This window comes from Mauremys mutica, chromosome 3 (genome assembly GCF_020497125.1).
Source record: "Mauremys mutica isolate MM-2020 ecotype Southern chromosome 3, ASM2049712v1, whole genome shotgun sequence".
NCBI lineage: Eukaryota > Metazoa > Chordata > Testudines > Geoemydidae > Mauremys > Mauremys mutica.
In genome coordinates this window covers 43897819-43922704 of record NC_059074.1, presented here as the reverse complement: position 1 = coordinate 43922704, position 24886 = coordinate 43897819, and the positions used below count along the sequence as shown (strand labels likewise).

Genomic DNA, 24886 nt, shown 5'->3' with positions numbered 1-24886 from the left:
TAACAAAATCAACACATACTGTCTAGAGACTAAACTTAATTTAGGCTTACCTCCTGTCTAAAGTAGTCTTATCTCATGCAAAAAAATTTGCGATATTTCCAGCCTAGGACTGGTTGTGATCCCATTTTCATGAATTCAAACATGTCTGTCTACTTCCTAGCTGCATAGTAACAGGGTGGTTTCCTTGTCCTCCAGTTATAGTCCAGAAGATATTTGAAGTTCACCCTCAGATGAGTCTCTTTTTTTCCCCCCTGTGCAGATCATGTCTTCCTCTTAAATCTCACACTCCATCTGCATTGAGCTCAGACCGGTGACTGTGAATAAAACAATACTGTACTTACATTTCAAAAGGAAGCTGGATAAACATCTGTAGTCTGGCAGGAAACCAGTTTTTCATGTCGGTGGGGCTTAACACCTTGAGACAAACCATAAGAATATATTTCCAGTATATATACCCAATTCCTGACCTAGCAGCAGGTCATTTTACAACAATAGTCATAACTGGTGTGACACTGGCTTTTCTTTCATACCTTACATGACATTCTTTGGTGAACTAGGGTATATGTACTAGAATCAGGAAATTCTTGTAACCCCCTTGTCAGCTGGAAGTGAGATTTTGGGGCTCAGATACTGTAATTTAACTATATCATAATGCATATGCACATATCCCCACTTTGCCTGAACTAACTTTTTGCAACCTCTCCTTGACAATCTGTAAAATGGGGAGAATATTGGCCTGCCTCTCAGAACAAGGGTATGCAGCTTTGCCTAATAAGGGTTCCATAATGTACAGAATGATTACATTTAGGAACTGGTTTAAAAACGCAGATTAGAGCTCATGGTTTCCTCCTGACTGAACATGCTTTCCTTTGAGGCTGCAGCTGCTGCTGATATATCGCATCTGGAGCTCAAGATCAGTGGAGCACATTCAGTGCAGATGAAATGTCAGTGAGGCTGGAAGCATGTTAAATGCAAATAAAACATTCAGAGCTCTTAGCAACAAGCCTCTAAAAATCTGTATTTGAGTATATGCAAAGAACAACTTTTAGCGGTTTTATAATTTGGCCAGATCTGGGTGAATTTTCATAGGGACAGAAAAAGGCAGCTGTCTGAAGACCATGCTAGTCCTCTGCCAAATCTCAAGTTCTTGCTCCAAACTGCGGAAGTGCTAGAGCTCTTCCAAGAAATAGCTGGAAAAAAACATTTTAACGTTAGCAAAATTACCTATTTTCCCCAACATGACTCTTAATGATGGCTGAACAATTTTTGCTAAAACTTTCATAAATAAAATAAATCAGCAGGCACAAAGCATGGAAAATTCCATCCCAAACATTTGAAGTATGACAAGGTTAAAAGCAAGTAGAAAGCATTAGAGAGCCTTAACTAAGTGTTTCTACCAGCTCCACCTATAATTAGAACTATTTTTAAGTTAAGCACAAATAAAATGAACTCCATAATACTCAACTTTTCACTTTTTAGATTAAAAACAAACACATACAGGGAGATTTAAAAAGTTCTTGTCTGGACTCTCCATTTCATGTTGATTTAACTCAGAGACATTTATGGCTAAACCCCCAAAATACAGAGAAGTGCTGACTCACAAGCTTAACTATAAAGACTTGAATGGCAGTGCTGTAATTTAGAATCGCCTGTGGGTAAGCAATTTCACACTATTGCCTGTAACTGCTCTAGGTGAGGAAAGGTTTAAAAAAAAATGATCCAATAGAAACAGGGCATCTGAGATCTTATGAAACAAGACATGCAATACTAGAGTAAAATTAGGTGTCTCCTGCTTCTTAGCATTCATGCCCCTTCCTTTCTTTAAATGGGGAAGAAAAGAGAAAATCCTTCAACCTGGTGCCAACTGCATCAAAGGTTAACAGCATGATCATGGGCGAGGTGGAAGGCAGATACATGTTGTTGTAAGAGAAATCAGTGCAAGAGCAAAAAGTCATGTGCTTACCTTTTCTTTAAATGGATTTCTCCCTGCCCAACACAAGGTAAAGTACCTCTAAAGGGGGTGATGGCAAAGGAAAAGGGTATTTTTAATAAGCTGAAGTGAAAAGAATAGGTATGTTGAACAAAAACTCTTCATATTTTTGTTTGTTTAGTGGTGGCATGTTGGTAACACCAGCTTGAAGTCCCTCCACTATTCTTTCTCCTGGAACAGTAATAACGTTAAGGCATTTAACTTCACTTATGTTCAATCCTAGTTTCCACTCTCAGAAACTTGTGCACAGTCAATTGAATCACCAATTTTACATGACAACAGTGCACTGAATAATTTTGAACAAATTTATTCTAAGGCATAAATAAAAAATCTTTTAAAAGACAGAGGTCAGTTTCTATGCTCAGAAGATAGAGGAGCAGACATGACTTTGCCCCCTTCCCATTTAGATCTATTCTGGGGAACAAAACTGTGCCAAGTGGGTCTTAGGAAGTGTCAGGGGCTACTCTAAATTACTGTGGTTTCTGTAGTATTGTCTGTGGCTTGTGGCACAAGCCAAAATGGCCTTAGTGGTGCATGATGGCTGTATCCAATCCATCCCCTAATTTTACCCCCCCCCCACTGAGATTTGCAGGGGGGCAAATGCAGCAGCTGTACTAGGGGAATTCTCTCCCAGTTCCTCCTGGTTTGTTTATATCACAGCAATATACAAGTGCAGGAGAAGGCATCAGAATCCTTTCTGTAAAAACACTATTAGCAGATTCTTAATGATCAATCGAGATTGATTTACTGCAGCATTAGACAAGACTTTTGAAAGCTTACTGGTATAATTTTGTAAGATGCTGAGCACCCTGGATAGACATAAGTCAGTTTGAGTTGAAAGGACTCATCATCTTCCAGCAGGCAGTCAGCACTCTAAAGGACTAGGAGGTAAATCATTAGAGCTAGTTTGAATAACTGTTTCTGACATAATCTCAGTCTAGCTATTTAGGAGAAACTATATATTGGCGTACTCACACTAAATATTTAACCATTACTAAGGAGAATTATCTCAAGTTAATATAATTACATCCAAGTATCATTTAAATTTAGGGTTTTAATAGAGGTACAGTTGCTATAGGGTATGGCTACACTTACGGTTTGCAGCACTGGTAGTTTGCAGCGCTGGTCATCCAGCTGTGCAGGGCCAGCGCTGGTGTGTGGCCACATTTGCAGTATTTGCAGCGCTGTTGGGAGTGATGCATTATGGGCAGCTATCCCAGCGTTCAAGTGGCCGCAACGTGCTTTTCAAAAGAGGGGGGTGGAGTGGGGTCTAGTGTGACAGGGAGCGGGGGGAAAGAGAGAGGGGATTTTTGGAGCCAACACTGTGTGTTTAGCTTCCTGCATTGAAAAATCAGAACATGTTTCCGACCCCTTAGTCTTAACTCTTAATTGCAAACAGCCTGCAGCCAACACGACTCCCCGCTGTTTCACTCCCTCCCTGCCTGCCTCTCATTTGATTGTTTACAGCCAGGTACAGATGATCACAGCAAACAGGAGCTCTGTTTGTTTTTTAGATAAGCAACAGAGCTGATCGGAGCTCGTTCACAACAAAACAAAGAGAGGCTGCATAACAAAACAAAGAGTAATTTATAAAAGCATTCTGGGATACATCCTTATACCCTGGAGGCCAATCACAGCGCTGGTGTGTGGCCACACTTGATGACCAGCGCTGCAGCACCAGCGCTGGAATCCTTATTCCCCATGCTGAGTGAGGTGTACGGCCAGCGCTGCAGCCAGGGATTTGCAGCGCTGGAAGTGCCCTGCAGGTGTGGCCACTTACTAATTGCAGCGCTGGTGGAGGCTTTCCAGCGCTGCAACTCGCCAGTGTAGCCATACCCTATATCATGTAACGTTCCTTAACATTTGAACATAACGCTTCCCTGGAGGGAAAGAAGAACAAAAAATAAAACTACAAAAGGTGGCGCGCACTGTCATTTCTGAATTTGTACCTCTTCTCATAATGTCTCCTTTGTCCAGTTAAATATTTTATGCAGAGAACATTACACTATAAGTTAAATTACAATGAAGTTATGTAGTGTAGTTTTCAGCATTCTCTTGGGTATATTTGTTAGCTCACTCTGTGCTAAAATCGGTAACAAATATTTTTGTGACAAACACAAGCTGGCTCAGTGTGCAGATCAAAGATGATTCAGATAATAAAAGCCTTGTAACCAATTCTCCTGGGCCCTCCAGGTCACTGAGATGGACTGTCATGGTGAACACTCTGTATCAAACAACTACCTACAACACAGATGTCTTCCAGTGCTAGACAAATCAGTTTTTGACCAAATACATGAAAAGAATTCACTTCTCACTATGTTTAAAAACAAATCTAGCAATAAAGTTCCTCTCCTGTCAAAAAGTAAGGGTTGAAATGAATCTAGGGCTTAATTATGAAGCATGGAAGCACTTCATAGCTATAATTATGTAAGAGCTCACCACTGCTCTAGTGCTATATATTCATGTTTAAACAGTATAACAGGAAATATTTAGGTTATATACATACACTAAATATTACTAAAACTATGTATTATAAAATATATATAATCTCACAGCAAGATGATTGACCAAGTATTATTTTATCAACTACAGTTGGTTAACATCGTAAAAGCATTCTGATTCTTTCATAACTTAGATTGGTTAATAAGTAAATCAGTGTTTTTAATATGTGCTGCAAAGAGCCACAGGAGACACATTAAAGAGCCACTCATAGCTCAGCTGAGTATCACTGCAGTATGTCTGCTGAACTACATTGACATTTCCCCTCAGATTTCTGACTGTGTACTGAAGGCAGAATGTTTCCTCATCAGTTTCTCTCCCAGGGTTCTTCTCCACAGGACTGTTTTCACTCTTCTCTTTCCTATGCCAGCATAGTCTCTCTGTCAGGAGAAGGCTTTTTGTGTGCAAACACTTTAGTCATAGATTTCCCCAGTCTAAATGATAGGTCTTCAGACACTACAATAGTTCAGCAGTTAAGCAGGATTCGCATGTAACATCCCAGGGCCCCTAATTGCCATTCGGTGACAACCTGTCTTTGTCTCAGCTTCTACTGTTTCCTGGGCTGGTACCAATCACATCCAACATATCGGTCTCTCAAGATTCTCAGTCTTCCAAGAGACATTCAGTAGTCAGAACTTCTGACTCTCCCTGCCCCCCCCCCACCCTTTCCCTCTCTCAGGACTGTGAAAAGGTAATGGTTTCTAGCCTGCGTAGATAATTTGTTGCAATAATTGTGCTTGCATGGTGATAAAAATATCTGGAGATCATAGTCTTATTCTGTATTTGTTCATCTTCAACTTTTCCATGTAGAAACTCATTTTTAGCTCTTTTGATTCAAGAAATAGTGTTTCAAGATAGCTTATGATCAGATCTCATGAGGTTTTTTTCTTATTTTAATATGCCCCTGCTATTAATTATTCTTATGCTTTGCAATCAGCACTGTTCATTATCAGTTTCAGACAGTGTCCTTCAACCTGTCATCTGCTCCTTAGGTGTTTACAGAGCTGATGATCATCTCAGTAGCCAGGCTGTGACAAGAAAGCCTGCAGATGTATGACTGCCTGAACAGTCTACTGGCAAAGGTGTAATCTTATGATGTGGCATCTCATCTCACTCACTGAACCTTCCAGTTCCTGGAACATCTTGACAGTGAACTATCAGAAGAGCTACCTTATCCAGTTTCACAAATTCTGATAACAATGAGCTCAATACAAATTAGCCAGGTTTTGTGATAATGACAAAATTCATGTCACCTAGCATTTCCTCAGCACTGCCTGGCATCTGAACAGAGTTACCAGTGTGAGATCAGAATCCAGCCCAGTCTATTTGTCTAACTTTGTGGATTTATCTTTCACCAGCTTTCTTACTGTTTGTATCCCTCCAGTGTTTCATTTGTCATACCTTACATCTGTGGTTTCATAAACAGTTGTCTTGGGAGAGCATTCATAATTGGCACTAGTATACCTGAACATGGAGCAGCGCATTAAGGCTTTTTATAGTTGAACAGGAATTTAAAACAGTGTATTATCAGGTATGAGAAACAAGGCAAAAACTCTGCAGTATATGTGATACAAAGAAATATGCTGCTTAAGAGGTCTGGGTTTAAATCAACATTTTTCTGAGATTTAGCATTGATATCCCATAAATAAGGGAGCATAGTTGAACTCCAGATGTCCCTTGCAGGACATCTCCAAGGGAATCTTCTGACATTTTTACAACCTATATTTGATAAATAGCTGAGGGGATATTGGAAATAGCTGTAAGATGGTAGAAGATAAAAGCAACAAGTAATTCTTGATCCTGCATTACCTAAAACCCATATTGCTGCAAAGTGTCTTTTCCCCTAACTCTTGAAAAGACTTTTTCCCCCCCTCCATAGTTTATTTTGGCACATCTTTCTAAATCTTTGGCTGAATTAAAATTATATGCTCTAACAAAGGATGTTACATTTGATCAATTTTAAGGCTGTGGAATATCTAACCAGGGATGGGGGTTTATGTGGATTGTTTATCCCTTTGGCAATGTATCTCCTTTCAAGTATTAGACAAAATTCAGGCTTGAGAGAGATTCTTACAAGTCAGGCAAATTCAACAGTAAGATACAATATAGTGAAGGAATCTTTTCATATTTGATGGAAATATTCTGAGCACACAGAGACAATGTAAGCCCTGAGGGGAAAGTGCTATCTTTTTCAGAGTTCCAGGCTATGTCTACACTGCAAACTTCTGCCACCATAGTGAGGTGAATCACAGGTGTGATCTTTGACTGATGTAGCTGTGCCAACAGAAGTCCCTAGTGTACACGTAATTGTACCAGCAAAACTGCGTTTCTACTGATATAGCTTTTACTCATAGGGTTGGTATGGTCTTGGTCTCTCTTTAATACCAGTACAAATCACAGCTTTGCACATGTAGCTGCATCAACACTAGGAATGCTTTGCCAGTGTATTCTACCAGTATAAAGCTAGTGGTAAACTGCTCATAGAGTAGACCTGGCCCTAGTCATTCTGTATCATTGCGTTCTTGTACTGATAGCTTGTAGTTTTTGCTTCTTGTATCATGCTTAATCTAATAAACCATAATGTAGTATTTGTACTTTTTTAGGGTGTATTATCATTGGGGTGATAACACACAAACTTTCATCATTAATATAAATTGGCAGTGAAAACTAGGAGAGAACATTAAAGCTTGGGCTACATGGCAAAGTTTTGCTGCCATAACTATGTTGGCTGTTTACAGTTGGGGAGGGAATCATCCCCTGTGTGCCTGCAAAATAACTGTTTCTATGGACACACATGGTATCTCCACTGGTTATCATAGAATATCAGAGTTGGAAGGGACCTCAGTAGGTCATCTAGTCCAATCCCCTACTCAAAGCAGGACCAATCTCCAACTAAATCATCTCAGCCAGGGCTTTGTCAAGCCTGACCTTAAAAACCTCTAAGGAAGGAGTTTCCACCACCTCCCTAGGTAACCCATTCAAGTGCTTCACCATCCTCCTATTGAAAAAGTTTTTTCCTAATATCCAACATAAATCTCCCTCACTGCAACTTGAGACCATTACTCCTTGTTCTGTCATCTGCTACCACTGAGAACAGTCTAGAGCCATCCTCTTTGGAACCCCCGTTCAGGTAGTTGAAAGCAGCTATCAAATCCCACCCCCCCATTCTTCTCTTCTGCGGACTAAACAATCCCAGTTCCCTCAGCCTCATAAGTCATGTGCTCCAGCCCCCTGATAATTTTTGTTGCCCTCTGCTGGACTCTTCTAAATTTTTACACATCCTTCTTGTAGTGTGGGGCCCAAAACTGGACACAGTACTCCAGATGAGGCCTCACCAATGCCGAATAGGGGGAATGATCATGTCTCTCGATCTGCAGGCAGTGCCCCTACTTACACAGCCCAAAATGCCTTTGCCTTCTTGGCAACAAGGGCACACTGTTGACTCATATCCAGCTTCTCATCCACTGTAACCCCTAGGTCCTTTTCTGCAGAACTGCTGCCTAGCCATTTGGTCCTTAGTCTGTAACAGTGAATGGGATTCTTCCGTCCTAAGTGCAGGACTCTGCACTTGTCCTTGTTGAACCTCAGCAGGTTTCTTTTGGCCCAATCCTCTAATTTGTCTAGGTCCCTCTGTATCTTATCCCTACCCTCCAGCATATCTATCACTCCTCCCAGTTTAGTCTCATCTACAAACTTGCTGAGGGTGCAGTCCATGCCATCCTCTAGATCATTAATGAAGATATTGAACAAAACCGGCCCCAGGACTGACCCTTGGGGCACTCCGCTTGAAACCGGCTGCCCACTAGACATGGAGCCATTGATCACTACGCATTGAGCCCGACGATCTAGCCAGTTTTCTATCCACCTTATAGTCCATTCATCCAGCCCATACTTCTTTAACTTGCCAGCAAGAACACTGTGGGAGACCGTATCAAAAACTTTGCTGAAGTCAAGGAATAACACATCCACTGCTTTTCCCTATCCACAGAGCCAGTTATCTCCTCATAGAAGGCAATTAGGTTAGTCAGGCATGACTTGCCCTTGGTGAATCCATGCTGACTGTTCCTGATCACTTTCCCCTCCTTTAAGTGCTTCAGAATTGATTTCTTGAGGACCTGCTCCATGATTTTTTCAGGGACTGAGGTGAGGCTGACTGGCCTGTAGTTCCCTGGATCCTCCTCCTTCCCTTTTTTAAAGATGGGCACTATATTAGCCTTTTTCCGATCATCCGGGACCTCCCCTGATAGCCATGAGTTTTCAAAGATAATGGCCAATGGCTCTGCAATCACATCCGCCAACTTCTTTAGCACCCTCGGATGCAGCGCATCCGGCCCCATGGACTTGTGCTCATCCAGTTTTTCTAAATAGTCTCAAACCACTTCTTTCTCCACAGAGGGCTGGTCACCTCTTCTCCATACTGTGCTGCCCAGTGCTGCAGTCTGGGAGTTGATCTTGTTCGTGAAGATGGAGGCAAAAAAAGCATCGAGTAAATTAGCTTTTTCCACATCCTCTGTCACCAGGTTGCCTCCCTCTTTCAGTAAGGGGCCCACACTTTCCTTGACCTTCTTCTTGTTGCTAACATACCTGAAGTCCCTTGTTGTTACTCTTAACATCACTTGCTAGCTGCAACTCCAAGTGTGATTTGGCCTTCCTGATTTCACTCCTGCATGCTTGAGCAATATTTTTATACTCCTTTCTGGTCACTTGTCCACTCTTCCACTTCTTGTAAGCTTCTTTTTTGTGTTTAAGATCAGCAAGGATTTCACTGTTAAGCCAAGCTGGTCTCCTGCCATATTTACTATTTTTTCTACACATCAGGGTAGTTTTTTCCTGCAACCTCAATAAGGATTCTTTAAAATACAGCCTGCTCTCCTGGACTCCTTTGCCCCTCATGTTATTTTCCCAGGGGATCCTGCCCATCAGTTCCCTGAGGGAGTCAAAGTCTGCTTTTCTGAAGCCCAGGGTATAACTTATAGTTATACCAGCAAAGGCTCTGTAGTGTAGACAAACCCTAAGATTATGATCCAAAGACCATTCAAGTGTATGGGAAATTATCCATTTACTTCAGTGAGTTTTGAATCAAGCCCTACATGCAGATGACTTTGTGGAATCTAGCCTTCTTTCTAGCATCCAAAATAAGTGGTGCATGATGTTTGGTCGTCTTCTGGCATATGGTAGTTTTGGAGTATGTTGTTCTGGCTGACTTATCATGAACATATAATTCAGATTTTCTTTCTGGGTAAACAGTATACTTAAGTTGCCTATAGCTGTCCATTTGGCCCATAGTGGTCCATATATTCCAGTCAATATATTATGTTAAGAGAGTCACAATTCATGTTCCATATGGAGAACTCCTAGGATGATAACCATGTGGGTGGCAACAGGAGGTGGGATTATTGATAGCATTAGGTTAGTGAGAAGTATAGCTCAAATGTTTTGGAGTTTGGATTGAGATATGCATCCAACAATCTAGATGCTTTAAGTGAGTCTTTTGAGTTTGTAAAGTGAAAACTGAAAGATGATAACTCGCCCCCCACAAAAGTTGATTTAGCTTCTTGAAACCTTTGTTCCAAATAAAGTTTGGCTAATGTTAAAAGATTAATGTACCTTTTATGCAAATAACTTCACCTATTCCTAGTTTGAAAGGTACCAGTGCACCTGTAGAGATCCCTCTGGCAGCCATTCCTGTAGCAATTAAAATGAATAGGGTAAATTAACTCCTATTGCCCTGTTAGCATAAAGAGAATGATAGCATTCTTCTTTGATTGTCCCTATGTGTATTCCAGTATGTTCAATACACTTGTGCATTTGATGCATGGTAGGGGGAAATATGAACCATCATCCTTGGCTGTGAAGAAGGTGAGCCTTCCTCCTTATGTCATGGCCCACTTCTAATCTGTTCTACTCAGTACCTTTTTGTATCTGGCTTGTTCTATAATCCTGGTGCTGAGACTCCAACACACCTAGCCTGAGAGATCCAGGTCTCCTAGCAGCCATAGCAAGAGTATTCTGGGGAAAGTATTGGAGTATATGTCATTTATAACTAAAACCACCTCTTCTCACCTTATTATCCATATTTATCTGACTCTCACTTGGTCTTAGATCCCAAGTGACACCACTAGTTTGAGACTGCCAGTCAGAATTGAGACTTTATACTTACTTGAACCATAGATTTTGAGTATTGCTCTCTAATGATGCACACTCTTTTTGTTAAACCTAAAAGTTTATACAATGCTTTGCTTCAGATTGCACAGCCCTCTTCCGCTTGAGCTTGAGTATCTGGTGGTAGAAGTAGGCTGTTATTTTTTTGTTTTGTTTTATATGTTTGGATCTGCCCTAGACTCAACCCAATCTTTGCCAGTGCATTGCACAATTATTTCCCCAGCAGTGGACTGTTGGGTAACCTGAATTCATAGCTCTAAGAACAGACTGTGATCTCGTGGTTAGTACACTTTTGTTACAAACATGATAGCCAAACAGTGTTGGTACATTGATTATGAGAGGTAGTGTGCCAAAGTAGATTAAAGTTGGGTGTTCTGCATTAGATATCTGGGTTTGATTAGCAGCACTGTTGAGGTGACCCTGGACAGCCTCTGTGATATTATACTGTAATATGGGTGAATGTCATTCACTGGCCTATTACGGTAGAAGAATGATGCCTTGGTCAGTAATAAGGGTTGTGAATTGCTAACAGCACTTATTAAAATTAGTAAGAACCGCCCATGGTCTCCTCTCTTCTAGGATAGCATGTTTTCCCATAGGCCAAGGAATATTTCATAGGGGTGAGTGTCTGTTTTTCTGTTCTCTCCCTTCCACCATGCATGAGAGCCAGCCAGAGATTTGGCAGCCATGACTTCCAAATACATGTATCCTACGTGACATCTGACAGGTATGTAGTAGCAGCATCTGAGCATTGAGGTTGGATGTAGAATAGGATATCCTACTATAATGCTAGTTGAATACCCAAAATATATTGGGCACATTAAAACACTTCCAGATGTGATCTGGAACACACTAATTCTTTTCTCCTACAAAATCTTGTGGGATGGGAGGTAGGCTTTTTTTTTTTAAAGAAATGCATGAAACATTTAAAAAAAAAAGAGCAGGAAGAAGAAATGCAAAACAAAAAAACCCACCACAAAACAAAAAAAATCCCCAAAGTTCACTGTTACCTCTTAACTCTTCTGTTGCTCTTCCTGAAGTCCAGTTCCTCTTTATTACTGAAGGGCCAATGATCATTCATGATATTCTGGATCTGTTTCAAAAAAAGCTTAGATGAAAAATTCTTATATATTTCTTCTAGACAGTAAGTTTGCCTGTAGAGCCTTCTTTTATTCTATTGTTTTTATTGATGGACCATATTACAAAGCGTGTAGTATTGTTTTCCTTAGTCATATTAAAACATACACCTGTAACCCGATATAACATGAGTTCAGATATAACGTGGTAAAGCAGCGCTCAGTGGGGGCGGGGCTGCACACTCCCGTGGATCAAATCAAGTCTGATATAACACAATTTCACCTATAACACAGTAAGATTTTTTTTTTTGGCTCCCGAGGACAGCGTTATATCGAGGTAGAGGTGTACAATGACCTGTGATGGGAGAATATTCTGGTTTACAAATGAATCCCATTTCTCCTAAGATAATAGGACAAATTCATTCTTGGCATTGACACTTTGTGTGTAAAAGCTTTTTCAAATTTTCCTCCAATCTACTGCAAGAATCTAAGGACTATACCAATATACTGACCCCAAACAGGTGCAGAGATTAGGAATTATCACTCACACAGAGGGAGGAAGAGGTCTGTCTCAAAATTCCTGTGGGAGACAGTGTGGCCAGAGTACAGCTTGACAGATTCATCCATGAATAGTGACTGCATACTGGTGAACTCCCAGTGTGCTGCAAGCCATGTAGCCATGTATATAGCCAGCTAATGTCAGTGACAACTCTGTAGGCATCTGAAACCACTGTGCCATTGTCACACAACCAAAAAACCTACTGCACAGGGATACCTGTGTATGTTAATATTGTTGACCATGCTAACTTTAACTTGTGCTTTCTATAAAAGCAAAAGCTATGCTTGCATCCTCTGGGAGCATGCTGCTTTGGATTGCTCCTTAACTTCCACATTTCATCCTCCCTCTCTCACTCACACACAAGTGTGTGGTGGGAAGAGGAAGGGGAGATTAGTTGTCCATGCCTCCTGCTTTCTCTTCAAACCCCAGCTATAAGGTGTTTGTGCAGATGGATTTCAGCAGGCTCAGGGACAAGTGAGAGGAATACAACATAGCATTTGCTCCCCGTCTCTGATTTTTGGATTGCACACTTTTTCAATTGGTTATGTTGAATGGACCTGGTACAAAGTAGCTTGTACCAGGAGGAATATATAAATGAGACTTGTGTGAATGTGCAGATACGTCTGCAATTTTGCATTCATGTAACTTAAATTTTCTTGATTTAAAACAAACAAACCCTTCACTCTCGGGATTAAATTTTGGATTTCTAATTTCATATCAGAGAACAATTTTACATATGAATTATTCCATGAAAATAAGGATTGCATAGTGAAGGAATACTCTGTTCTGACAGGTTCTTACCTGTACTAGCTCTAAGGACGCACCACTATAATAAAAGTTGTTCCTTATAAACAGTAGGAGGCAAACAGGGCTATTTATTGTACCAATTTGACCTTGAAGCTAAGTGCATTTCTCTCACCAGTGATTATTACATTGACAAAAGAAAGGAAGTACAAAGAGGTCAGCTAAATACTTTTATCAAGGGGAGAATAGACCCATTAGGTGCTTGGGTACTATGGTGATGAGCACAGTGTAAGAACCTATACAGAATAGAGTAGTGGCTGAAGTCCTATATGGCTAAGTTACTTAGGTGGCCCCCATTTACCCTAGTATCTGAGCACTTCATAAGCTTTGTTTATCTTTACAACACCTCTGTATGGTAGGATAGTACTACTATTACCATTTTACAGATGGGGATCGGAGGCATAAAAGGTATGCTTACACAGCATCTGGAGTGAGCTTCCCAGCCAAGACTGATAGGCCCACCAACTGAGGGGGTGGGGATTGGGGGCAAAGGGGCAATTGTCCAGGGGCCTGGGGGCCCCCGGCAGTGCAGCAGGGCTAAGGTAGGCTTCCTGCCCCCCCCTTGCTCCGCTCTGCTCCCAGGAGCAGCCAGCATGTCCCTGCAGCCCCTGGGGCGGAAGTCTCCATGAGCCCCAGCCCTGAGTGCTGACTCCACAGCTCCCATTGGCCAGTAACTGTGGCCACTGAGAGCTGCGGGGGCGGTGCTTGCAGGCAGCAGCATGCGGAGACACTGTGAGCCCTCCCCCCCCTCCAGGAGCCACTGCCAGAGGGGTGTGCTGGTTGCTTTCAGGAGCCGCTCAAGATAAGCGCTGACCTTATGACCCTCCTCCTGCACCCCAACCCCCTGCCCCAGCCTAGAGGCCACATCCAAAGTCCCTCTCAGAGCCCGACCCCTCACTTCTTCCTGCACCCAAACTCCTGCCCAGAATCCAACCCCACATCCCATCCCCCTGTCCCAGCCTGGTGAAAATGAGAGAGGGTGGGGGACAGTGAGTGACATAGGGAAGGGGAGTGGAGTGAGAGGGGCCTTGGAGAAGGGGTGGGACTGGGGCATGGTCTTAGAGAAGAGCCGGGACAGAGGTGGAGCAAGGGTCTTTGGGTTTGTGCGACTAGAAGTGTGGCAACCCTACCAGGTGGGCATGTGGAAACCCTGGCCATGCTAGCAGCTCACTGGGCACCAGGCAGTGCAGGTGTGGCACCGCCCAAATGTCAGGTGGACTGCTTCCACGTGGGCATGGCTTGTACATGCGTGGGGGCCCATGAACTGTTCTGCCCTGGGGCCCAGAATTGCTGTCAGTAGGCCTGCTTATAGATTCAGACTAACAAGGGCTTGTGGAGTGCTGTAGCTATGCAGACAGTGCTTTGAAATCGCACCTGAGATCAGAATTTGGGCTCTGAATCCTATCACCCCTTCCCAGACTTCAGAGTCCAAACTCCAGCCTGAGCCACAACTTTAAAGTGCCATGTACAGAGCCACTTCTTTAGAATGTTAGTGTGAGCCCCACTAGTCCAACTCTCTCAATCCGGGCTGGGATGTTCATTCTTGCAGACTCCAAAACACAGTGTAGACATATGCAAAGAATAAGTCCCAGATTTTTAAAGATGCTAAGGTGTTGTTCTGCTCAGTGTTGCAACACCTAAGTCTCATTTTCAAGTGAGTTAGGCACTGAGGATCCCAAGTCTCTTTGAAACTGAATAGGATTTATGCTCCTAACAGCCTAAGTGGCTTTTGGAAAGGAGACTTAGGAGCCTAAGTAAGTTAGGTGTTGCAACTCTTAGTGGAGCAATGCCTAAATACCTTTTAAAAATCTGGGCCGAAGTGATTTGTGGAAGGCTACGTAAGAAGTCTGAAGAGCAGGTAACTGAATCCAGGTTTCCTAAGTCCCAGGGTAGTACTCACTGCAGGACTATCCTTCTGCTCTTTTCTTAACTAATTGCTGCTCCTTTATTGACTTTCTCTATTTTTCCTAAATATTGCAGGATAAAACATACACATTGCTTCATGTACTGATCATAACATGTGGCAATGTTTATGTGGCAAGTTAACAGAGGGTACAGCCTTTTAGTTTATTTGCTTTTAAACATGTCACAATATTGGTTTTATTTTGGCATTGTCTTTTTTTATTTAAATGGCAAAATAAAAACATTGTAGTTCCCTATACTGCATTTTTATTATACTTCACGCTTCATATGTTCTCACAACATATTTACCATGTTTATCTGTCAATTATGAAAATTGGTACTACATAATTTATGTTAATAGGGGCAAAATCTCAGCACTGCTTTTCATACAAAACTCCAGTAGACTTCATTATAAGTACCAATAGCAGAGTATATGCTTTATGGTTTTGCTTTAAACCTATAAGCCTCTCTCTAGTGAAGATGTACTAGATATCTCTCTCCTAAATATTTTCTGCTTTTTCACCCTTTTTCCCCAAATAGCTCTTTATTGGCATGAAAAAAATCCTCTTGGAGGAACAGTCTAATTAACAGGAGTGGTGGGGAGCCCATTTTTTGAAGATGTAATATGAAGTTCATTAAGGACTCTAGTCTAATATGAGGAAAAAGACTAATTTAAAGAAAATTATCTAAAATCCATTAATGTTTGCGACTCTGTGAAATGCAGTCAGCTGAGCTGGCATTCAAAAAGGCTGCCACCTCTTAGGTCAGACTAAGTCACTGCTAATTTAGAATTTTGACACATGCAGTTATGGAGCTCAGGTTCAGCGTATGCTGCCAAATTTGCATCCGCATGGGGCACCACCAGTGCTAGTGTGTGGTTTACTGATCATGGTCCATAACCCTATGGTTGTGACATGCAAGCTGCTTTGTGTTGACAAAAAATTGGGGCAATAACCTGAACTCAGAGGCATCAGTATATCTGTTTGTTGTGGCCTAGCTGGGCCATTTCACTTGTTTCTTCTCCTTCAGGGAGCACCCATTCACAGTCCCTTTCACAGACACATCACAGCACTCTCTACCACACTCACCTTCTGTGGGACTCGATCCCTTCACCTATCATAGTATAAAGTGCAGTAGAAACAAATGCTGGGGTATAGGGGGTCCTGCACACCACTTCTCTCTTGTGTTTCAAATGCTGTTTCTAATTACACATAATCACCATCCTCCGAGGCATTGTACGTGTCTGTTTTACATTAACATATTCCCCTCTAGCCAATACTGCTAGGGTGCTACATTTGTCATCTCCACTCCTACTGCAAATGCAACTTGTCTTTAATAAACATGATCTAGCCCTAAGCATAGTGAAGAGTTGTCTGCATGGGGAAGTATTTTCCATAATATAGGATAAGGTGTGAATTAAAAACCCTATAGTCCAGGACGGGCTCCAGCTTTTTTACTGCCCCAAGAGCAAAGCAGGGGCGGAAGATAAACCTGCAATCAGCAGCAGCTCTACCATGGCACTTCATTCTTCGGCGACGGGTCCTTCGCTCCGAGAGGCACTGAGGGACCCGCCGCCAAATTGCTGTTGAAGACCTGTAGGTGCCATCCCTTTCCATTGACCATTCCAAGCACCTGCTTTCTTTGCTGGTGCCTGGAGCCAGCCCTGGCTATGGTTATTTCAGAATAACAAACTGTGCGGACACTTATCCATGCTGAATGCATTTTTAAGTTACTAAAATTGATTAAGCTAAAATGGAAAAAGGGCACTCTTATTCTAGAATAAGTATTCGCACAGGGACTTATTCTGTAATAGCTGTGTCAGTCAGTTTCCCTGTGTAGACTAGCCCTAAATAAGATATCTTACTTTTTCATGTGGGCTAGCACAGAATTTGAAAATGTTAAAATGAAGTATAAGAAAACTAAGATGGAAAAAGGTAATTGTAGTTGCAGTAGCACATTCCTTTTTTTAAATAAAAACAAGACCTAAAAACAAACCTGAAGATATTTGAATTACATTTCCCATCTCATGAATTTTATGTTAAACTTTTCTTTAACTACTCTACTCTACCTTTTTATAAAAGCAACAAAACAACCTTTAAGAAATATAATACAACATTTGTCCTTAACATCAAACTAATATATATTGAGGCTACATGATTAGCCCAAAGCAATTTTAAAGTAGTAGTATGACTCCTATGAAAAGATTATCTTTAAGAAAAAAAGAAATTCCAGCACAAATTTAGCAGTATTTTTATAGAACTGGTTCCAATATTTTGTTTTAAGATTATTGTTCTTTTGTTAGTAGTTTGACATCCTAGGCATCCATGCAGTCAATCTTTCAGTGTGAATTATTTCATTTTAACAACAGTATTAGGGTTAGGAATATCTGCTATGATTTCCCAGACTCCAGTTTTCACTAAAAGCTACAGACCAAATTGGGATCATCAGTAGTCAGCCAATTTTGCCTCATAGCTTGTCTTGTGGCTTCCACTAAACCAGTGTCTTACCCTGTCAGTACTGTGCCCGGGCCAGAGAAGCTAATGATCCAACCAGCAGACCAAATTCGGTGATAAAATCCTGGTCATGTGCCACCTGAGGCACGTTGCACATGCACTAGGAAGAAAACTCTGTATCACAGGAGTGATCAAACTGTGGCTCTTGAGCTGCATGTGGCTCTTTTACAGTTAAAGTGCGGCTCCTGGAGCCCCTCATACATCGCCTACCTGACTAGAGGGGCAGCTCAGGGCTTCTGCCCTGTGGCAGGATGGTAGTACTAGGGGATTCTGCCAGAGATGACTGGTGTCTGCTCAGAGTGGTGGTGGTGGCAACATTTAAAGGTTCCCCCGACAACAGCGGACGCTCAGGTAAACAAAGCGTCTCGCTGCCTGCTAGGGGCTTACCCTGAATAAGCCGTGAACCAAGTTTGGGAACCCCTGACTTAAACCCATTTAATCCCTGTTAAGCATGTACTAGCAAATTACTACATTAAACTGATTTAAGTGAAGGTTAAACAGGTTTAAGTGCATCTACATTAAATGAGGAGTCCCACCACTAATATCTAAAAACAAAGTTTAAAAATCCTCCTAGAACTTGGTTAAAAGCCCACCCCACCTCTTGTCTATGCATTATTAGATATCAAGGAGTTTTTTCTTGCAGTGAGGGTGAATGAGAAGTTCCACAAACATAGGAAAGTTTCAGCTATACAAACAAGAATGCCTTGCTAAAATATAATATCCCAAGATAATGCCAAGCAAACCTGGCAGTATTTGTAATTCTGCTATAAAATGCAGCAACGCTTTTGCCAGACTGCTGCTAGCTACCTGCCCTGTATTTCATAATGCTAATTGTTGTGTACTTTGGTTGTCATGGTAAGAGAACCTCGTGGCAACTGAGTTAGATTATTAGGGGATAGCTCTGTTGGTTGGTTCTGTGTGGGGCAATAAATGGCCATTTCAAGGTTTACAGCTCTCTGTGTCTCCAGTGTTTTATTCCTAAAACTGTTGCCCTCAAGTTATAACAACGTGGCGACAAGGATAGGATCTCTGTGCTGCCCCAGCAACAGAAAGAAGTATGAAGGGAATCACTGTGACATTGAACATTAAACCTGACAGTCAACCAAAATATCTGAAAGTCAGAACTGTGTTATGCCATCAGGCCGAAGGTTGAAGTGGACCTGGAGTGCCTGGTCACAAATGGAGTCCTAATACCAGTTACCCATAGCCCATGGGCAACTCTTATTGTTCCAATAGTGAAGAAAGATGGCTCCCTCTGGATCTGTGGTGATTTTAAAGTCAGTGTCAACCCAGTATTGCATGCAGAGCAATACTTGCTTCCCCACATCAATGACCTCTTCACAGGCCTGGCTGGAGGACAAAAGTTTAGTAAGATTGATCTGAATCAAGTGTATTTACAGATGCATGTTGATGAAAAGTCCCAAGAGCGGTTGACTATTGTGATGCATAAGGGGTTTTATCAATACTGTCACCTACCCTTCGAAATAACATCTGCTCCCGCCCTGTTCCAGAGGGCTATGGACCAGATCTTGTGTGGCTTGCCAGGAGTTCAGTGCTATCTGGATGACATCCTGCTCACTCGAAGGAATGAGGAGGATCACCTAAAGAATTTAGAGGCTACGCTACAAAGACTGGAAGAGTATGGACTGCGAGTCCGCAAAGACAAGTGTGAATTCTTCAAGCCCTCTGTTGAATATTTGGGACACATCATTGATGCTACAGGTCTTCGTAAGGCCCCTGCCAAAGTTAAGGCTATTGCGGAGGCTCCCCCTCCTCGAGATGTTAGAACAGCTCCATTCCAGTCACTGTGGAATAGTGCGCATGAAGGAAATTGCACGAAGCTATTTTTGGTGGCCTGGATTGGACAGTGCTATTGAAGAGAAGGCAAGAGATTGTATGTCATGTCAGGGTGTCAGGAATGCACCCCAGTGGGCACCCCTACATCCATGGGACTGGCCTGAAAACCTGTGGCAACATATTCACATTGACTTCACTGCCCCCCTTGAAGGAAGCATGTTCTACCACCACCAAGATGCCCATTCTAAATGGCCAGAAGTCTCTCTAATGCAGTCATCTACTGCAGAGAGTACTATCCAAAAACTACGAGGACTCTTTAGTCATTTCGGTCTGCCAGAACAACTTGTGAGTGACAATGGACTGCAGTTTGTCTTTCAGGAGTTTCAAAAGTTTATGAACCCAAATGGGATACATCACATCACTTCAGCACCATGTCATCCATCCACCAATGGATTAGCTGAAAGATTTGTGCAGACAATAAAACAAGCTTTGAAATCGGCAAGGGGACAATTATCCATTCAAAAACATCTGGACATCTTCTTACTATCCTACAGAAACACACCTCCATGCTACAACTAAGGCATCCACGGCCTTTCTAATGATGAGATGACAGCTGAGCACTTGCTTTGATCTGCTGAAACCTTCTGAACCCCAACAAATTTGCAACATCAGCTGCAAGATCAAGTCATCAGGCGTGCACCTAGAGCAAAAGACCGAACCTGTAGCCCAGGACAGCTGGTTTTGCTCGGAATTAGCATTCTGGAGCTAAATGGGTCCCTGCCACTGTCAGCATTCAAACGGGACCTGTTTTCTACGCAGTCCGGACTGCAGAGGATCTCCCCTGGTGGGGACATGTAGATCAGCTGCTGCCAGGTCATACCAGTTCTCAGGACACATCTTCAGTTGAGTTGCCTGACTTCACCACTTCCAGTGAGACACCGAATCAAGAGTGACCTGTTCCTGACTTCCCCTCCATTACTGCCAGCGGCAGAGATACCCCTCTGCCCGGCATGAGCTGATACCTCATTCTCACCCATTTGTCCTATGAACCCTGAGCCCGTTGTCAGGCCTACGCCCAAGACACTTTTGGATGCACCAACATCAGAAGTCTGCCGTAATCCACCTAGAGACAGAAGGCCTTCTCGTCGGCTGGATCTTTAGCTAGGGCGAACCCATGGTTATGGGGCAAAATAATCCCCGAGGTTCAGCCAGGAATGGAGGCAGTCTACTCTCCTTCTGCAGTTTAGTGATTGTTTTATTTAGGGGACCTTCTTAAGGGGGGAAGGAATATGTTGTGTATTTGGTTGTCATGGTAAGAGAATCTTGTGTTGCTGTGGCAACTGAGTTAGATTATTAGGGGATAGCCCAGCCAGTTTTGTCTGGCTCTTGGTTAGTTCTGTGTGTGGCAATAAATGGCTGTTTCAAGGTTTACAGCTCTGTGTGTCTCCAGTGATTTCTTCCTAAAACTGTTACCCCAAGGATACAACACTGTTTTAGAATCTCTGTTTAAGAATCTCTAAATTGGTTACAAATATTATGGTTGCTGGCATATTATGCACAATAACATTTTGTAGAAATTAAGTCTTCAAATAACTTTTCAGATACCTTTTTAAAAAAAAAAAAGCTAGCAAGTGATTTTTGGTTGGTTAAGAAAGTATTGTATTTTAAATCAAACTTATTTTTAAAATTGTTTCTAGAATAAGCATCTGAGAATGTTGTTTGAATAGAAATGTACTGATTAACACTCTTGTTAACTAACAAAAAAGTAGCCTTGCCCTACTTCCCAAAGATGTGAGGGGGGCAGTAACTGGCATTGAGGGGTACTGGGACTGTAGGGGCACTAACTGGCATTGAGGGGGAGTGCTGTGTGGGGAGGCACTAGTATTTTGAAAGAGCAGTATGTGTCATTGAGGGGATCTCTGGGGTGTGGAGAGAGCAGAAACTGGCATTGATGAGGTTGTGGGGAGACTAACCGGAATTGATGGGGCATGCTGTAGGTGGGGCACAGAAAAAGTAAGACAGCCTGGGACTCCTACAGTCCTCCTTAAGGTGGGGATTTCCCTTTTAAGGGTTTCTCTTGTGCTGGCGGGGAGACCTAGGTTGCTGTCAGGGGCCACAGGTGTTGCAGAGCATCTGTGTATCTTTGGGGTGAACAAACCCTAGTCCCTGACAGAAGGATGAGGGTGGAAGATCTTCACATAATCCTCTTAATGAGCCCCCTCCTGGGAGACTTATGCAGGGAGCAGTCAGGTGGAACTTGCATTAGGAGTTGATTCTGCAAGGGCCCAATCCTGTTCCTTTTGAAGTCAACAGGACTTTTGCTAATGATGTCACAAAACAATGAGTAACTTCATCTGAAGTTCCTTGAATAAAGTGACGGCAGAATAGCCAATAAAGGATGATTTTGTAATTGTCTGATCTCTCATTTTCCATTTAATGCAACAAAACTGTTAATGCAAATGTTGCAAATTTTAAACAGTCAGGAAAATGAGTTCTCATTGTGAACTTGCCCACAATGCACAGACAGCAATGAGCTTTTACTTCCTAACTAATGTGTCTTCATATTTCCAACTTGATTATGAGCGTTGGCTTTCACGGGATAAGAACTTACAGCAACAAGCATTAGATGTACATCATGAGAGTCTAACCTCTGGCTCTTGAGGGCAAATGTGTTCAGAAGACAATGTGTATTTGATGATGAATTGAAAATTGTGGCCCAGTGCTTTTTAAATGGAAGTGTTTGAACTAGCACTGTCTCTACAGGGAAGAGGGAGAGGGCATTTCCTCTCTGCAGCCCTAGAAGCATCTCTGTTGTAAGCTGGGAGCACTCTTCCTTTTCTGCTACAGCTATTCAGAAGCTCCTCTTCTGGCCAACTGCTGCATCACAGAGGAGGGAAGGCAGCACTATTGCTATCTTCTCTGTCGCTCCCATGAGCCTAGAGAACCTTCTAGTAAAGGATGGCTCCCCTCCTCTATAGAGCCATCCAAGGGAGCCCAGAAAAGGGTAAATTTAAATTATTAAAAATCTGAGATATAACAAGTAGTTGCAGCTTCCTGATTCTCTGCCCCAATCCAGGTTAGAGCAGCCTGTGGGTTTCCTCTAACTTTCGACAGATGACAGTAATCCGTTAGGGACCCTCCCCCAGCTGGAGAAACCCAAAGCCAGCCAACTTTTCTCCCTCTGAGAAGTATCCTTCCCCATTCTCAACAGCTCCAGGGACAGGGTGGAGTGATGCATAGGAGTCGCCTATGCTGGGACTTCACATTCTGAGAACTCCTCCATGGGAGAGTGTTTCTAGCAGAAACAATTACTTTTGTGGGTTTCTGCTTCTATTGTACCATCTCGGTAGTGGAAAGGGAGCAGTCTGGGGCAGAGAATCTAACCCTAAATGTTGACTGTGGCCCCTTTACCTTTTTGAAATATTTGTCCCTTAGGCTGAATGGTTTGGCACTACCCGTGTAGAGGAACTAAGCATTGTTGTCTGTCTAATATCAATATAGTTGCAGCCAAAATAACATCAAGTGTTGTCTTGTAGGGCATAATTTAATTAAGGAAGTTGTTACTGGCTACAGTTGACATTTTATTCAGACAGATGTTTGATATTATAATCCTATTTAAAATATTTTTATTCATTTATTGGAGGGGGAAACTACAGCCTGACAAAACTAAATTATACAACAATAATAAAATGTGATTGTAATAATCAGTGCCTTACTAGACATTTTAATATGTCCATGCAATGGCACTGGCTTTTCACATCAGTGATCCTAGTTCAAATCATATTTTTATGTAACAGCTGTATGCTACCATGGGTGAAATGAAAGTTGTCAGGCTAGTCAGAAACAGGAGCAAGTTCGCATTTCTAAGATGATCCAAAATTGAAGTTATCAACTTTAACAAAACCCCAAGTGTGATGTTGTATTAATTTAGATGGAATATGTGGATCCATAGAGTTAAAGGTGTTAACTTGACTGTGTCACCCTCCAACATTAAACATTTTTTAAACACGGTTCAGGGTTTGATAGAGATCTTATCCTGCTTGGTACCCTGCAGCAAGCTTTTTTATTGAAGATACAGAAAAGAGAGAAAAAGATACATCATTTGAAATTCAAAATATTAAGTAAGACTTTCATTTTAACAGAAGCAGCAAAGAATCCTGTGGCACCTTATAGACTAACAGACGTTTTGCAGCATGAGCTTTCGTGGGTGAATACCCACTTCTTCGGATGCAAGATGACTTGCATCCGAAGAAGTGGGTATTCACCCACGAAAGCTCATGCTGCAAAACGTCTGTTAGTCTATAAGGTGCCACAGGATTCTTTGCTGCTTCTACAGAACCAGACTAACACGGCTACCCCTCTGATACTTTCATTTTAACACCTCTCATTCCCTTTCCCTTTGGTTGTAGACTAAGTTATAGACAGTGAGGGTAGCCGATGAGTCTGAGACCCTCGGTGAGTTAGGTCCTGTCTACCCATTGCATGCGAAGACTGGATCCGGCTGACCGAGGAAACCTGGTTCAACGATCAGGAAGGCGGTGACAGCAAGCATTGTGGAACGCTCAAGAGCATGACAAGACACGTCGGTGTCCTGGTCATCCACTGCGCCCTGCCCTATCTCCAGCCGTCTCGACTCTTGTCCTGCCACTGGATACAGATAGGAACTGGGAAGAGAGAGTGAGGTTGACGTTGCACAACTCTCCCTCACTTTAATCCAATTCACGCGCAAGTCTTGACATCATATCATATCACATCATATCAAGTCCTGTGGCGATGGGCGAGCGACGAAGCAGCAGGTGTGGATACACTGGGAGCTGTAGCCGCGGACCTGCACACAGGCGGCTCAGGTATAATGGTCGTTCCTCACTGACCGAAGCAACAGTGGAGCTCGGCGTCGTCTTGAGCGACTGAGCAGCCCTATTCATGATTGCACTGCTCACCTCCGTAGAATGAGGAGGGGGCTAGAAAAGGTGCCCTAAACATTGCCTGCTTCACCTTACCCTGGCCAGCATACCACGGCTGGCGGGGATCCCACAAAAGCGGTCGAACAAAAACAAAACTTAGAGTGACACCGATCACCATTGGCACATGGAATGTGTGCATGCTACTGGACAACATCACAGCAGACAGGCCGGAGAGAAGAACAGCACTTGTCACCAGAGAGCTCGCACACTACAGCATTGACATTGCAGCCCTAGGCGAAACTCACCTTGCTAATGAAGGACAGCTGTCTGAGTCAGGCGGAGGCTATACATTCTTCTGGAGTGGCTGCAGCAGTGATGAGTGTCGCGAATCTGGAGTTGGCTTCGCCATCAAGAATAATCTTGTTCGGAAACTTGCCAGTCCCTCCAAGGGTGTGAATGACCGACTCATGACAATGCAGCTTCTGCTTCAAAAAGGAAAACAAGCTACTTTGGTCAGCACATACGCTCCCACAATGACCAACCCAGAGGATGTGAAGGATAAATTCAGTGCACCGCACAGACAAGCTGATCCTGCTTGGCGATTTTAACGCAAGAGTCGGATGTGATGCCGCAGCCTGGGTAGGAGTCATCGGGGAAAAAATGGAGTGGGAAAGTGTAAC

General features: G+C 42.6%; 1 protein-coding gene and 1 long non-coding RNA gene across 4 annotated transcripts in view; one reads left to right on the top strand and one right to left on the bottom strand.

Annotated features, from left to right (window-relative positions):
* The window catches only part of LOC123366544, a 38882-nt gene extending 21089 nt beyond the window's left edge, over positions 1–17793 (bottom strand). For 2 of the 3 annotated variants that reach the window (XR_006578126.1, XR_006578127.1), the window contains exons 1-4: positions 17500–17783; positions 11662–11744; positions 2771–2871; positions 51–314 (exon numbers count right to left, since the gene is read on the bottom strand). This is a non-coding gene — a long non-coding RNA (uncharacterized LOC123366544). Of the gene's footprint in view, positions 1–50; positions 315–2770; positions 2872–11661; positions 11745–17499 lie in introns of all 3 variants that reach the window. The other variant, XR_006578128.1, reaches the window with a different exon arrangement.
* CSMD1 (CUB and Sushi multiple domains 1) overlaps positions 1–24886 on the top strand; it is a 1651174-nt gene that overhangs the window by 930272 nt on the left and 696016 nt on the right. The gene's annotated exons all lie outside the window — the stretch shown is intronic.